Raw genomic sequence first — 16,168 nt, 5'->3', positions numbered from 1 at the left:
AGTTAGAGATCTCTAGGGTCCCGCACGGGGTACCCATGTAGGGCTTAACTGCTGCCCACTTGTCTTTTGTTCTGCGGACCCCTCTTGCAAGTCAACCCAGAACTGACCCACAGTGCTCCCCTCTGATGGGGTAGAAGCATTGTGCAGCCCTCTAAGAGGTACTGCTGTGGGTTTATCACGTTGGAGCAAGGCTCCATACACCGCTTCTTCCCGCTCCAGCCCTCTCGGGCGCTGGTTGCCGGCGGTTTTATGCAAAGTCGGACCCTTCTGAGTCCACTACTTTGTTTGATTTGTGTCTAGCCTTACCGCTCGGCCGCATGGATCTGGCCGGTGCGGGGCCGACATCGGGCACAGCTGATCCCACTACGGTTGATCCAAGTGCCGCTGGCTGCTGCTGGCTGCCCGCTGTTCCACGGTCCTCCTTCTCCAGCTTTGTCCTTCCTTCCGTGGAGTGGATATGGCCGGTGTGGAGGACATCTGGCACAGCTGATTCCATCTAGCCCATTTTCTTTGACCCGGCTCCAATGCTCTCAGCGCTCCTGGCTGCTCCTTTATCTCAGACCGCTGGGACCGACCCCCGTACTGACGGTACTGGTCCCTCGCGGTCGTTGCAGCCGGTCCACCCCAATCCAATGCCCTCAGTTCTGGGCATTCCTGTTTATATGGTCCTTAGATAAGGGACGTATTAGATATTAAAACTGATAATAAACAGATACTATACTTGATCTTAGCCAAAAGGCCAGGAAGCGATCTCTGTAACTAAAGAACCCGCTGGGACCGACCCCGGTACTCACAGTACTGATCCCTCACGGTCGATTGCAGCCAGTCAAGTCCACTGCTATGTCCTTGGCCTCGGCGCTGGCCGGCAGCGCTGCTTGAAGCCAGACTCGCTTCCAAAGCGAGACTGGCATAATGGTCGAGAAAATGAATTTTTCTCCTGGTGCGGGAGCGAAGTCGGGCACAGGTGTTTTCCCTCTCTGGGAAACGATGTGCCGCTGCCGCTGCTCCTGCCGCTGCCGCTACTCCTGCCGCTGCCCCTGACGCTGCTGCTGCTCCTGCCGCTGCCGGCTGCCGTTGCTGCTCTCCTGCCGGCTGCCTGCACTGCGCGGTTCTCCCGCCGGCTTCCTGCAGCTGACATGGACCCGGTCCATGTCTGCACTGGACCCGGTCCATGTCTGCACCTAAAGGGTAAGTGGAAGGAACGCAGAGTCTCTTACCTGCTGTTCCCGACTTTCAATTTTCTCCTCGAATTCAACGACTCTGTGCCTTCCTCTCCCGACCAGCCGTGGTCGGCGCGGAGCGAAGTTGGGAGCAAAATTCGGGAGGAAAAAACAGGAGCAAAAGTCGGGCAGGCACAGTTGTAAGTCTGACACAGTTATTCTGATTACGGGAGTTCAGCCTGTTCCTGCTGTCTGTATCCCCCCCCCCCTGCCTTTGCGGTGCTCCAGCGCGGTCCAGCGGGTCCAACGCGTAGTCAGTGATCTCGGGCACTGACCGCTCGCCGCTATTTTTAGACCTGCGGAACCCCCGATAACGCGCCAGTTCCGCACCTTCCAGCCCCTCCATTAAATGACTAGTGGGGCTGTTTCCGAATTGTCGGGAAAACTCTTTGCTCCAGTGACCGTTGTCCTGGAGCTAAAGTCGGTTCCGTTTCTATTTAAAAATAAATTAACGGGCCCCGGCCGCTGCTGGCTGCCTGCAGATCTGCAGACTCTCCCCAGCCAGCTTCATCAGCCTTCTTGATAAACAAGGGTAAGTAAGGAAAAACAAAGTTCCCTTACCTGTTGCAGGTTCCCCTGCCGATTGGGAGGAACGTCCTTCCTCCAGCGATGACGAGTTCGAATGCGTGTAGCGATATGGCACGCATGCGTGGAAGCGGGGTTCTTCACGAAGTCACTCACGTGACTCCGAAGTAAAACGAGCAGCGACCTACCTTCCGCAGGGTGTCCACGGGAGCCAGCAACGAGCCGAACAGCGGGTCCAGTAGCAGCCGGGAGGGCTGTGTAGCCAGCGGGTAGGCAAGTCAGCGGGAGTCGACTTGGCGGCGAGCCAGCGGCAGCATCGGAGGGCCGGAGTGGCCGGCGGTGTTTGAAAGTAACGGTGAGGTCCGGGGGAGGCAGCAAAAGCTGAGGTCCGGTGAGGCCAGCAACAAAAGTAACGGCGGATAATCTGAGAGGTCGAGGAGAAAAAATCTTATAGCGGAGATCTAAAATCACCCATTATTCCGCCCATGAGCGTACTACACGTTTGCGTGAGAGTAACCCATCTTGCTTTGCTATAAGATCTTTGGTCGAGGAGGCACCGAATCCACAGGCCGACAAGTTGGAGCGGTGAAATCCTTCACAATAAAAGCCCTGTTGAATGTTAGGCATTATTCGCTATTCCTTCACAGTAAAAGCAGAACTGATTGGATGCAATGCATTGGTCACGGTTATGAATAGTAAATCTGTGTGCATAGAAGGAATATCTTTTAAATGTTCTAGTTGCCTATTAACATGACATGTGGGTTAATAGTATAAATCTATTATTATAAGATTATTAATAGACAGTGATTTTTTCTAAGGCTAATTAATACAGAACTGTGTTTTCTTATCCTGGGGTAATCAGTGTTTTGTCTGTACAGGAGATTGCCGCAGTTTGATTTCTCCTCACACAGTGAGAGAACAAAATATAGGGCACCTGAATACACGTGTACACGTGACAATAAACTAAACTAAACTGAACTAAACTAAACTAATCTAAACTAAATTAATAACATTGTGTGTTAGGGTGCCCCTGCTCAGACCGGAATTGAAATTCCACGATTAGGCGGCACAGTGGTGCAGCTGGTAGATCTGATGAGGCACTGCGTCGGAGACCCGGCTTCGATCATGCCATCGCATCCGGATCCCGACAATGGGAGAGACCAGAACCAGGGGCCACAGTTTAAGAACAACGGTTAGGCAATTTAGAACGGAGAAGATGAAAGAGGTTTATGCAGAAAGAGTTGTGAATCTGTGGATGTGTCTGCCTCAGAGGGCAGTGGAGGCCAATTCTCTGGAGGCTTTCTAGAGAGAGTTAGATAGATTTCTTAAAGATAGAGGGGTAAACTGATATGGGCAGAAAGCAGGAACGGGCTACTGATTGTGGATGATCAGCCATGATCACAGTGAATGGTGGTGCTGCCTCTAGGGCAGAATGGCTTATATCCTGCGCCTAATGTCTATGGCCTATTTTCTATTTTATGTGTGGAGTCTGCGTGCCCTCCCGGTGCTCCAGTTTATTCCCAACTCCCAATGATTTGCGGATTTGCAGTTTAATTGGCTTTTGCAACTTGCACCTAGCGCAGGGCTCGAAATTAACGGTTGCCCGGGTGCCAATGACCACTCAAACTGCCGCCGGGCAACCTAAACGGCGAGTCATTTTGCCCGGCTTGGCAACTTGGTTTATACCGAAGATAGACCCAAAAAACTGGAGTAACTCCGCGGGTCCGGCAGCATCTCTGGAGAATAGGAACGTGACGTTTTGTGTCGGCGACGGTTGTGGGAAAGATGCTAAGTGTGGCGTGACGGAGGGTCGGACCTAAAGACGGGCAGCAGCAGCAGCGGCGGCGGCGGCGACGGCTCCATCTCCTCCTTCTCCCGCAACCCGCCCCGCCCCGCCCGGCCTGTTAGCGGCAGCTGCTGCCACTCCGCCAACGGCGCTTTCAAAACAGACCCTTGGAGGAGGGAGGTGTCGGTCAGAGCGGAAGTAGGGTGTGGGGAGGGGGTGATTGGAGGAGGGAGACGAGCCAAAACACTCTCGACCGACCTGCACCGCAGCCAGGACCGATCCCGGTCTCCGGCGCTGCAGTCGCTGCCGAGCCGCCACTGGACCATCCCCGTCCCCACCCGAGTGTCTCCACACGCCCGGGGATGGCCAGAGGCGTCGGGAGTCAGACGGGCGCGGCGCCCCCAGCCAGCGCAGAGAAGCAGCGTTAAACCCAGCTCACTCTGCCTGTCCAGCAAGGTTGACCAACAGCCCTGTGTGGATTGAGACAGGGCTGCAGGCGAGACAGGCAGAGTTCAGCTGCATTTAGCACTGGGTTGAGCTGAAATTACCGTTCACCGAAGCCTCGAGCGTGTGTGAGTGTGCGCATGCGCGCGCGGCCACCAAGCTATTCTGTCCGCGTCCCCTCCATATTTTGGTTGCGATTTCTGTGCCTGACAGGTGTTGTCCGAGGAGCGTTGGCCTTCCTTCCCACCTCCTCTGCCCCTTCCACTCTCTCTCTCTCTCATACGCCCCCCTCCACTCCCCTTATCCTGAGACCCCTCCTCTCCATCCCGCACTGATCTCCATTCCTGTCTCTATTCAGTCCTCACTGACATCCCCTGTGCTCCCCACTCCCCCCCCCCCCCCCATCTATTCATCCTGTACTGATCTCCCTAGCCACCTCGCATTGATTCTCCTGCCACTCCCCATCAATCCTACGCTGGCCCCCCAATTCATTCTGTACTGACCCCCCTTCCCATCCCACCCTGCCACTGCTCACCCCTTCATCCTGCACTGCTTCTCCCATCCATCCTGCACAGATCCCGACCCCCCCCCCCCCCCCCCCCCCCCATTCAACCGCACTGACATCCCCCGTGCTCCCCCCTCATAATTTTACCTACTCCAACCAACACTCACTAATTCCCCTGCCTCAATCCATCCAATCCACACCGATTCATAGATCCCCCCCCTCCCGACCCTATTGTGCTGGAAATGTCTTCAGTGCTAACATTGACTATGTTTGATAACGGAATGCAATCAAATATGTTTTAATTCCCAATGTTATTATTTGTTTTAATCCATAAAGATGGATTAATTAAATTTTGAACACGTGAAACATTAAAACCGCAGTGTTCGATTGTCACTGACACGTTATTACAGAATTCATTTTAATGGCAAATCAATGCTGTTAATATGGAGTATCAGTACTGTAGTTATTTAATGAGCAACATTCACAACTATACGTTGGATTTATCCAGGTTTTACTTCTACAGTCAGTCATATACATCACAAATTTGGTCAGGAGATATTTCAGTTGAAATTTTAACGTTAATTCTGACGTGGGAATGATGGAAAAAGCGTTTATCAACAATTTTTTTAAATGGTGCTTACAAACTGGGTATCTTCATTGCCACATACATCTAATCTGAATGTTTGGTAATGTGGCGTCTAGACACCTTTAAATATATTACCAAACATTTGCTGCATTTATGTCCTTTGGCCATCTCTTGTTAGTTAGTGTAATGTTTAACCTGTCAGATGGGTATAGTCAGTTTTCTCAGCTATTATCATAAAATGCCTTTAGAAAATTCCTTGCAACCTGTATATTTTGTTGTGGATAAATTATGTGGGAAGCGAGAGTGTTTCTGTACCAATAGCAATAACGACCCATGCTATGGCCATGTCATGATAATGTTCGGTCCTTCACAGAAAACATGCTGGTAGTGTGCATGGTTAAGCATATATGTTATCAAGGTCCAGGATGTATTGACACAGGTTGGTCATACGCTGAATAATCCAACCACATTTTTGTTTGGAAGTGGAAAGAAATAATAAAAATTGCATTAATTGCAATGTGTAAAAAGTGTTGAGATACCGTATTATAATTTTGCTGCATGTCATTGTATATATCATGTCTTGATTGGTGAATATGTTAGTTTCTGACTTTATTTGAAGCAGAAATAATATGTGAATGCATAATTCCGACTGGTAACTACATACTTCGTCCGAGCACGCGTCATGCAAGCCATCTTAAATTACCACCTAAAATATCATTTGGCAACCTAAAAAGCTGCGAAGGTTGCCCGGCTGGCAACAGGGGAAAAACGTTAAGCGAGAGCCCTGACCTAGCGTGAATGGAGTCGATATGAAAGTTGCATACAATTTAACTAATGTGAACAACTTATTGATGAAGTTCGTGGGAACGTTGGGCCGAAAACTTTATTTGCAGCGATGTCTCCAGATAAAAGTAAACCTTCATTCCTTTGATCACAAATCAGTCTTAACGAATTTGATCAAAATACTCTCTTCACCTATTGCACATTAATTCATCGACTTTCAACACCGACGTCATATACTTTGTTCTGTCTCTTGCAGAATTACTTCCTCATACTTCTTATAATGTTTCGAGTTTTCTGGTGACGTGCCAATTGAGATGATGTGTAATTGCGATTTTAAAAGGCTGCAATATGGTGAGGGTATGTTTAAAATGGCAGCCGATATATAATGCAAAATATCCAGTTCCTCACACAAACTGAAACTAATAATATATTATTGATTGAGATCTATTTGATCGCTTTGATTTCAGGACTATCGTGAAGTTCTGTTGGCAATTTAGTAAAACCACCACGAAGTTGAGGCAAGCGACACTCAAAGTAAATCACCAGACAAAAGACAATATGCAATAGGTGCAGGAGTAGGTCATTTGGCCCTTCGAGCCAACACCGCCATTGACTGTGATCATGGCAGATCATCCACAATCAGTACCTCATTCCTGCTTCTCCCCATATCCCTTGACATCACTATCTTTAAGAGGTCTATCAAACTCTCTCTCGAAAACATCCAGAGAATTGGCCTTCACTGCCTACTGAGGCAGAGAATTCCACTGTGAGGACCCCGCAACTCTAAGGGTGAAAAAGTCTTTCCTCGTCTCCTTACTAAATGGCTTACTCCTTATTCTTTAACTGTGGCCCCTGGTTCTGGGCTCCACCAACATCGGGAACTTGTTTCCTGCCTCTAGCGTGTCTAATCCCTTAATCATCTTATGTTTCCATAATATACCCTCTCATCCTTCTAAATTCCAGTGCATACAAGCCCTGTCGATCCTTTCCTTGAACACAGGTCAGTCCCACCATCCCGGGAATTAACCTCGTGAACCTACGTTGGACTCACTCAATCGCAAGAATGTCTTTCCTCAAAATTGGAGATCAAAACTGCACACAATACTGCAGGTGTGGTGTCACTAGGGCCCTGTGCAACTGTAGAAGGACCTCTTTGTTCCTATACTCAACTCCTCTTGTTATGAAGGCCAACATGCCATTTGCTTTCTTCACTGCCTGCTCTTCTGCATGCTTGCTTTCAGTGACTGATGAACAAGGACATCCAGATCACGTTGTACTTCCCCCTTTCCCAAAATGACACCATTCAGATGATAATCTGCCTTCCTGTTCTTGCCACCAAAGTGGATCACCTCACCTTTATCTACATTAAACTGCATCTGCCATGCTTCTGCCCAGTCACCCAACCTGTCCAAGTCATCCTGTATCCACATAACATCCTCCTCACAGTACACAATGCTACCATCTTTGTGTAATTTACAAATTTGTAATGCTACTCTTAATCCCTTCATCTAAATCATCACTGAATATTGTAAATAGCTGCGGTCCCAGCACCGAGCCTTGCGGCACCCCACTGGTACCCCACTGCCTACCATTCTGAAACGGACCCGTTAATCCATACTCTTTGTTACCTGTCTCCCAACCAATTTTCTATCCATGTCAGTACCTTACCCCAATATCAAGTGCTCTAATTTTGCCCACTAATCCACTATGTGGGGTCTTATCAAAGGCTTTCTGAAACTCCCGGTACACTACATTCACTGGCTGTTGTCCATTTTCCTAATTATATCATCATAATATTAGAAACATAGAAAATAGGTGCAGGAGGAGGCCATTCGGCCCTTCGAGCCAGCACCGTTATTCATTGTGATCATGGCTGATCGTCCCCTATCAACAACCCGTGCCTGCCCTCTTCCCACATCCCTTGACTGCACTAGCCCCAAAAGCTCTATCCAACTATTTCTTAAATCCATCCAGTGGCTTGGTCTCCACTGCCCTCTGTGGCAGGGAATTCCATAAATTCACAACTCTCTGGGTGAAAACGTTTTTTTCTCACCTCATTCATAAATGATCTCCCCTTTATTCTAAGACTGTGGTCCCTGGTTCTGGACTCGCCCAACATTGGGAACATTTTTCCTGCATCTAGCTTGTCCAGTCCTTTTATAATTATATATGTTTCTATAAGATCCCCCGCATCCTTCTAAACCCCAGTGAATACAAGCCTAGTCTTTTCAATCTTTCCTCATATGACAGTCCCGCCATCCCAGGGATCAATCTCATGAACCTACGCTGCACTGCTTAAATCATAAGCATGTCCTTCCTCAAATTAGGAGACCAAAACTGTACACAATACTCTAGATGTGGTCTCACAAGAGCCATATACAACTGCAGAAGAACCTCTTTACTCCTATACTGAAATCCTCTTGTTATGAAGGCCAACATTTCATTAGCTTTCTTCACTGCCTGCTGTACCTGCAAGCAAACTTTCAGTACAAGGACGCCTAGGTCTCGCTGCACCTCCCCCTTACCTAACCTAACCCCATTGAGATAATAATCTGCCCCCTTGTTTTTTCCCCCAAAGTGGATAACCTCACATTTATCTATATTATACTGCATCTGTCACGCCCACTCACTCAACCTGTCCAGGTCACCCTGCAACCTCCAAACATCCTCTTCACAGCTCACACTGCCACCCATCCTTCAGTCCCATTACCCTACCCAATACTATTTTTCGCCTAATGAAAATTTATTTCAGTTCCTCCACGACCTTAGATCCTCTGTCCTCCAGTACATCTGGGAGATTGTTTGTGTCATCCTTAGTGGCAGATCCAAAGTACTCGTCTGCCATTTTGTTATTCCCCATAATAAGTGCCCCTGTTTCTGTCTGCAAGGGACCAACATTTGTCTTAACAAATGTTTTCCTCTTCATATACCTAAGGAAGCGTTTCCTATCCATCTTTATATTCTTGGCTATCTCACCTTTGTACCTCATCTTTTCTCTCCATATTGCCTTTTTAGTTATCTTCTGTTCCATCCATGGTGGGGTCTCTATCCAGTCAACTTTGGCCAGCTCCTCCCTATTGCTTCCATGTACCCTTTGCTCAACTGTAATACTGACACTTCGGATTTTCCCTTCTCCCCCTGAAATTGTAGATTACAACATCCTATATCAATATTTCTTCCTCTTTCGAATGAAACGATCCTGCATCTTCTAGATTATGCCCAGAAATTCCAGCCATTGCTGTTCCACCGTCATTCCTGTTTGGATCATTTTCCAGTCGACCTTGGCCAGCTTCTCTCTCATGCCTTCATAGTCCACTTTGTTCAATTGAAACACTGCCACTTCTAATTTAACCTTCTCCCTCTCAATTTGCTGATCATATTCTGTTCACTACCCCCTAACGGCTCCTTTTCATTGTTCCCTTTTCAAATCCGGTTCTCTCATTACACAACACTAAATCCAGAATTGCCTTTTCCTGATAAGCTCCAGTACAAGCTGCTCTAAGAATCCTTCGTGAATCCATCTCGAAGGCACTCCACAAACTTGGGGTCCAGTACCAACCTGATTTTCACAGTCTACCTGCATGTAGAAATCTCCCATAACCACCGTAGCATTGCCTTTGCGACATGCCAATTTTAACTCTTGATCCAACTCACCCTATACCCAGGCTACTCTCTCTCTCTCCTCCTCTCTCACACCCTCCTCTCCCTTTCCTCTCTCTCTCTCTCCTCCACTCTCCATCTACCCCCCACTCTCTCTATTTCCGCTCTCTCTCGCTTTCCCTCTCTCTCCCCCTCCTTTCTCTCTCTGCTCCTCTCTCTGTCTCGCTCCACTTTCTCTCCCCTCTCTCTGCCTCACTGTCACTCTCTCTCTCTCTCTCTCTCTCTCTCTCTCTCACTCTCTCTCTCTCTCTCTCTCTCTCTCTCCACTCTCTCCTCCGATCTCTCTCCACCCTCTCTCCTCACCCTTTCCGCTTCTCTCTTCTCTCTAAGAGCCTTTTCCCCCTCCTCTCTCTCTCTGTCCTCCTCTCCTTCTCCCTCGCTCTCCCTCTCTCTCTCTCCTCTCACCGTCCGTCTTGTCTGTCTTAGCTTCTTTCCCCTCTCCTCCTCTCTCTCTCCCTCTCCCTCACGCTCTCTCTCACACTCTCCCCCCCTCTCACTCTCTCTCTCTCTCACACACTCTCTCTCACATGCTTCTATCTTCCTCTCTCCATCTCTCTCGCGCGCTCCCTCTCTCTATCTCTCCTCTCTCTCTCTCTCTCTCTCTCTCTCTCTCTCTCTCTCTCTCTTTCTCTCTCATTCTCTCTCTCTATCATCTCTCTTCCTTCTCTCTCTCACTCCTCTCTCCTCCTCCGCTCTCTCTCCTCCTCTCTCTCTTCTCCTCCTCTCTCTCCGTCACTCTCCTCTCTCTCTCTCACTCTCTCTTCCTCTCTCTCCTCTCTCTCCTCCTCTCTCTCTATCCTCCTCTCTCCTCATCTCTCCCTCTGCCTCCTCTCCCTCCTCTCTCTCTCCGCCCCTCCTCCTCTCTATCTCTCTCTCTCTCCTCTCTTTCATCTCTCTCTCTCCTCTCCTCCACGCTCTCTCTCCTTTCCCCCTCTCTCACTACTCTCCTCCTCCCTCTCTCTCCCCCTCTCTCTCTCTCTCCTCCCCTCTCTCTCTCTCTCTCTCCCTCTCTCTCCCTCTCCCTCTCTCCCTCTCTCTCCCTCTATCTCTCTCTCCCTCTCTCTCTCTCTTCCTCTCTCTCTCTCTCTCTCTCTCTCTCTCTCTCTCTCTCTCCGCCTCTCTCTCTTTCATCCCCGCTTTCTCATTGCTCTCTTCACCTCCCTCCTCTATATCTCTCTCCCTTCCTCTCCTCTTCCTCCCACTCTCTCCCCCTCGCTCTCTCTCTGTCACCTCCCCTATCTCACTGCTCCCTTCCTACTCCCTTCTCTCTCTCCACCACTCTCTCTCCACCACTCTCTCTCCCTCTCTCTCTCCCTCTCTCGCTCTCGCTCCCTCTCCTCGTCTCTCTCTCTTCCTCTCCGACACTCTCTCTCTACTCCTCTCGCTTTATCCTCTCCTCCCTCTCTCTGTCTCACCACCCTCTCCTTTCTCTCTCGTACTCCCCCTCCCTCTCTCTGCTCGTCTCTCTCCCCTCCAATCTCTCTCTATTACCTTTCTCTCTGCTCCTTTCTCTCTATCTCCCTCTCACCACTCTCTCTCGCTCTACTCCTCCCCTTTCACTCTCCTCTCCTCCTCTCTCTCTCCTGTCTCTCTCTCTCTTTGTTCTCTCTCCCCCCTCTCTCTCCTCTATCTCACTCTCAATCTATCATCTCTATCCCTGTGATGTAAATGGGTTTTAGGTACTAGGGGTACACTGACGTCCGTGAGGCTGTTTGGGAATGAAGGGGGGGGGGGTCTTTATGTGCGGCCATGCCCATGTACGAGCACAATAAAACATAACTTGTTTATTGTGTATTTATAATATAGTTTATTGTGTATTGTATGTCATAGCTGCTTTCTTGCATCCCCCCCCCCCCTCTCTCTCTCTCTCTCTCCCTGTTGGCTCTCGTCTGCTTCGTTGAGGCAAGCAGGTCGGCGATTGATCAAAAGGCAAATGAACAATAGACAATAGGTGCAGGAGTAGGCCATTCGGCCCTTCGAGCCAGCACCGCCATTTAATGTGATCATGGCTGATCATCCCCAATCAGTACCCCGTTTCTGCCTTCTCCCCATATCCCTTGACTCCGCTATTTTTAACAGCCCTATCTAGCAAAGATCTTTGCTATCTAGCTCTCTCTTGAAAGCATCCAGAGAACCTGTCTCCATCCGAGGCAGAGAACTCCACACAGACTGTGGAATTCTCTCGGAGATTGTGTCTGATTGGCCGCCGAGTGACCATCGCATTATGTGATTGCACACATTGCCCTTGGAGACAGCGGCTGATTGGACGGGAGGAGACCGATTTGTTGATTGGACGGGATTTTAAGGGAAGCTGGCGGTTGATTGGACGACACCCCCTTAGAGACAGCGGTTGATTGGCCGCCAAATAATTGGGCACAAAGAATTGACAAATAGGAACATATTTAAATGGGAAGAATATCATGCCTGAACTGCAGCAAATAATCTAGAATCTGCTCTAGTATCTTTGACCCGCAGTTCCTTCCTATTGAAGAAGAATCCTGGCCCGAAACAAATCGTAATCCATTCCCTCCACAGATGCCGCCTAGCCCGCTGAGTTCCTCCAGCACTCTGTGTTTTATATTTAACTTTTGAAATTGAAGTTAGACATAAATCTGGAGTAACTCAGCGGGACAAGCAACGACTCTGGAGAGAAGACCCTTCTTCAGACTGAACTGAACTCTCGTCGATGAGAGGACTTGTGATTGTCTGCAGAAGGGTCTCGACCCGAAACGCAGCACTGCCACCCGTCCCGCTGAGCCACCCCAGTCCCTCCGTGTCCACCTTCAACTCCCGAGCCAAAGAAAACACAGAGTGCAGGAGGAACTCGGCGGGCCAGGCGGCACCCGCGGAGCCGGAGCCGCTACGAGTTGAGCGTCCAGGAGGTGAACTCCGTTTACGGCGGAGAGATGCCAGGTCTGATGACGGTCAAGTTCTTAGACAGTCATGATGGAATTGGGAAAAGTTCCAATGAGCTGGTGAAAGACGTGCACTGCCCTTACACCGTCACTCTCCTCCACACTCTCCATCTCATGGTGACTGGAACCCAAAGATCCTATAGCGGAGCAAGATAGTCCACTCGACGGAAAAGCAGTAGTAGGGTCATGGCTAAACTTCAGCACCGGCATTCTGTAACCGGCTTCCAGATCCGCTCTAGTAACTTCTTCATGCACAAATCATATTTTAGTTGTTCAGCTGCAGGTGATCATTTTGAGATTCCTGCCTAGTCCTCCTCATTAACTTTGAACATCTATATAATTAAAAGTCTCATCTCGACCACTTCCTGTCTGCGCTCTATATTGATTGCAGAAAAAACTCTGCCATATATGGTTTTTGGCCATCTTACTCACAGTTCGCCTCTGTTGAGCAAGCCCGAGGATTTATTCCATAGATGAAAAATATAAAAAATTATGAGTGTTTAAAAACCTTGAGAACCTCTCACCTGTCAATCACCGCGATGAAGTTAACGCTCCTTACTATTGGGACTATAAAATCCCGGATGCCTGGACAAGACTTAGTCACCCTGCAAGATTGCGAGGGAGTGGCCACGACTCTCATTCTAAGCTGTGAATCAACTGAACTGTGTGTCTGCAATGTACTTGTAATAAATAATTTGTAAGCACTTGATGAAAATGAAATTAGTTGTTTGACCTGCCCTGTGCTTGAAACTGCAATGGCAATAGACGATAGGCAATAGGTACAGGAGTAGGCCATTCGGCCCTTCGAGCCAGCAACGCCATTCAATATGATGATGGCTGATCATCCCCAATCAGTACCCAATTACTGCCTCTCCCCCCCCCCCATATCCCTTGACTCTGCTATTTTTAAGACCCCTCTCTCTTGAAAGCATCCAGAGAACCCGCCTCCACAACCATCTGAGGCAGAGAACTCCACAGACTCACCACTCTCTGTGAGAAAAAGTGTTTCCTTGTCTCCGTTCTAAACAGCTTATTTCTTATTCTTAAACTGTGGCCCATGATCCTGGACTCCCCCAACATCAGGAACATGTTTTCTGCCTCTTGCGTGTCCAAATCTTTAACAATCTTATATGTTTCAATGAGAATCCCTCTCATCCGTCTGAACTCCAGAGTGTACAACCCCAGCTGCTCCATTCTGTCAGCATATGACAGTCCTGCCATCCCGGGAATTAATCTTGTAAACCTACGCTGCACTCCCTCAATAGCACGAATGGCCTTCCTTAAATTAGGGCAATGGAAATTCAATGAAAATGCAATGAGCTGTTCGGCCAGTCCTGCGCTTGAAATGGAAATGGAAATGAAATGTATTTTGGCGTGCCTAAAATCACTAATTTCGACCCAAGGCCCTTTCAGCCGAGAAACCAGTCCCTTTGCCCAAAATGCCCGTATTAGCCCAGGAGGAGCTTTTCAGCCCAAAAGGCTCGTGCCAGGCCAGGAAAAGTCCAGAAAAAGTGCCTTTCACTGAGATTTCACTCAGATGTTTTTTTAAAGAATCCATTCAGCCCATCAGGCCTGTAGTAGCCCAGAAGAAGTCCCATTTGGCCCATTAGTAAGTATTCGCCCTGCAGGTATTAAGCAAGACCCCAGTATTTTTCTCCCTCCATTCATTGGCTCCTTGTGAGATCCAGGCCAGGATAGACATTCCTCCTTCATTGCCGTGATCTGCAGAAATAGATGAAAATGTCTAAAAATGATTCTCTACCCGCCCCCACGTCTCTCTCACACAGTCTCTAACCTTTTGTGAAGGATTTCTGGCAATTTCTGAGCTACCAGCCCACCATGCCTGAGTGACTAAGCTGCCAGCCCACCAGGCCTGAGTGACTGAGCTGCCAGCCCACCATGCCTGAGTGACTGAGCTGCCAGCCCACCAGGCCTGAGTGACAGAGCTGCCAGCCCAAGAATCCATTCGGCCCTCAATGTCCATTCTAGCCCTCTGGAAAACGTCCCTTCAGCCCAAAACACCCATATTAGGGGTCCAAAAAGACCCCCCCCCCCCCCCACCCCCCCCCACTGGCCACCAATGTTGGAATTGGTGGAGAGGTGTAAAATTGCATTGGGGGACCAGCCCTCCCGTGTGAACGTGGGACCCAACGTGTCCCACTTAGTCGAGTACAAAATATTGCCATTTGCAAGGAGCTCCAGAAAATCCAAAAAGACCCCCCCCCCCCCCCGACCTGATGAATCTGGAGTCGAATGGGTGAGGCTTCATGAGTCCTGAAGGTGAAGTAAAACTGTGACGCGCCTGTTCGGCACCAGGCGCTAAAGATAATGACGCTGCGAGCAGGGTTCGAACCTGCGTGGGGAATCCCCATTGGATTTCAAGTCCAACGCCTTAACCACTCGGCCATCGCAGCTCTCTTGATCCACTTTGCTGCACCAGTATTTAAAAAAAAAACAGCTGTGAGAAATTGTAACCGGCGTGCATGCTGGTCTGGGTTTGAAATGTTGTCTGTTTTGTTGTTTGTATACGTCGGCTCACAGCCGATTTGATCAATTTTCCTTGTTTTCTGCTATTCCTACACCTTCATATCTGAAGAAGGGTCTCGACCCGAAACGTCACTCATTCCTTCTCTCCAGAGATGCTGCCTGTCCCGCTGTTACTCCAGATTTTTGCGTTTATCTTCGGTTTAAACCAGTATTTACAGTTCCTTCATGCACACTTTCAAAATGTCTCTTCCATTTGTATCAAACTGACCCGCGGCCAGGTTTACCGATTCCACGGTATTTTATCCGCCTGATGGCTATTCAGTAGTCTAGGCAACTTCCTTCATTACTACCTAAATTATTTCATACGCGTAATTGCAAATTATTAGCTTTCCATTAGTCCTGAGAAGGCAAAATGTCCAGCCAGTGGAGAAACGACGAGTCACATCACGAGGAACCAGTCGCTCAGGTGAGCATTGATGTAAGCTTTATTTTGGATTTGTTCTCTCAGACGTTTAATTCTCCCGACGCACAGATAATTAATAGGGTATGGTTTGGCGGTCGCAAGAACGACAATTCATTCTTAGCTCCCAGGTTGTTACAACACGTCTGTCCGCAACGGTGGTCAGCACTCAACTGCCTCGTGAAAAACAGAAGCCCCTCCCGAGTCACGTGACCGCGGCTTCCAAACGCCGGGTTCGATACCTGCGTGCGCCAGCAGGCCCCACCACATGCCCCCTCCCCCCCCCCCCCCCCCCCCCCCCACCACATGCCCCACCCCCCCCCCCTGCCCCCCCCCACCACCATGCCCCCCCCCCATGCCCCCCCACCACATTGCCCCCCACCACATGCCCCCCCACCCCCATGCCACTGCCCCCCCCCCCCAACCCCACCCCCCCCCACCACATGCCACCCCCCCCCCCCCCCCCCCATGCCCCCCCCCCCAAACCACATGCCCCCCCCCAACACATGCCCCCCCCACACCCCCCCATGCGCCCCCCCACCACATGCCCCCCCCCCCCCCACCACATGCCCCCCCCACCACATGCCCCCCCCCACCACATGCCCCCCCCCCACCACATGCCCCCCACCATGCCCCCCCACCACATGGCCCCCCCCCCCCACCCCCCCCCCCAACACATGCCCCCCCATGCCACATGCCCCCCCAACCACATGCCCCCCCCCACCACATGCCCCCCCCACCACATGCCCCCCCACCACATGCCCCCCCCCACCACATGCCCCCCCCCACCACATGCC

The 16,168-nt window shown here is 49.8% G+C and overlaps 1 non-coding gene and 1 pseudogene across 1 annotated transcript; both read right to left on the bottom strand.

The window, feature by feature from the left end:
• Positions 1-646: 646 nt before the first annotated feature.
• LOC129693535 (U2 spliceosomal RNA) lies at positions 647-751 on the bottom strand (annotated as a pseudogene).
• Positions 752-14,756: 14,005 nt separating this feature from the next.
• trnas-uga (transfer RNA serine (anticodon UGA)) lies at positions 14,757-14,838 on the bottom strand. The gene has a single exon. It is a non-coding gene; the product is annotated as a tRNA-Ser (tRNA).
• Between the last annotated feature and the right edge of the window lie 1,330 nt (positions 14,839-16,168).

This window comes from Leucoraja erinacea, unplaced genomic scaffold, assembly GCF_028641065.1.
Source record: "Leucoraja erinacea ecotype New England unplaced genomic scaffold, Leri_hhj_1 Leri_334S, whole genome shotgun sequence".
Classification (NCBI taxonomy): Eukaryota; Metazoa; Chordata; class Chondrichthyes; order Rajiformes; family Rajidae; genus Leucoraja; species Leucoraja erinaceus.
The sequence above is the reverse complement of the archived record's forward strand: the minus strand, read 5'-3'. Positions and strand labels throughout refer to the sequence as shown.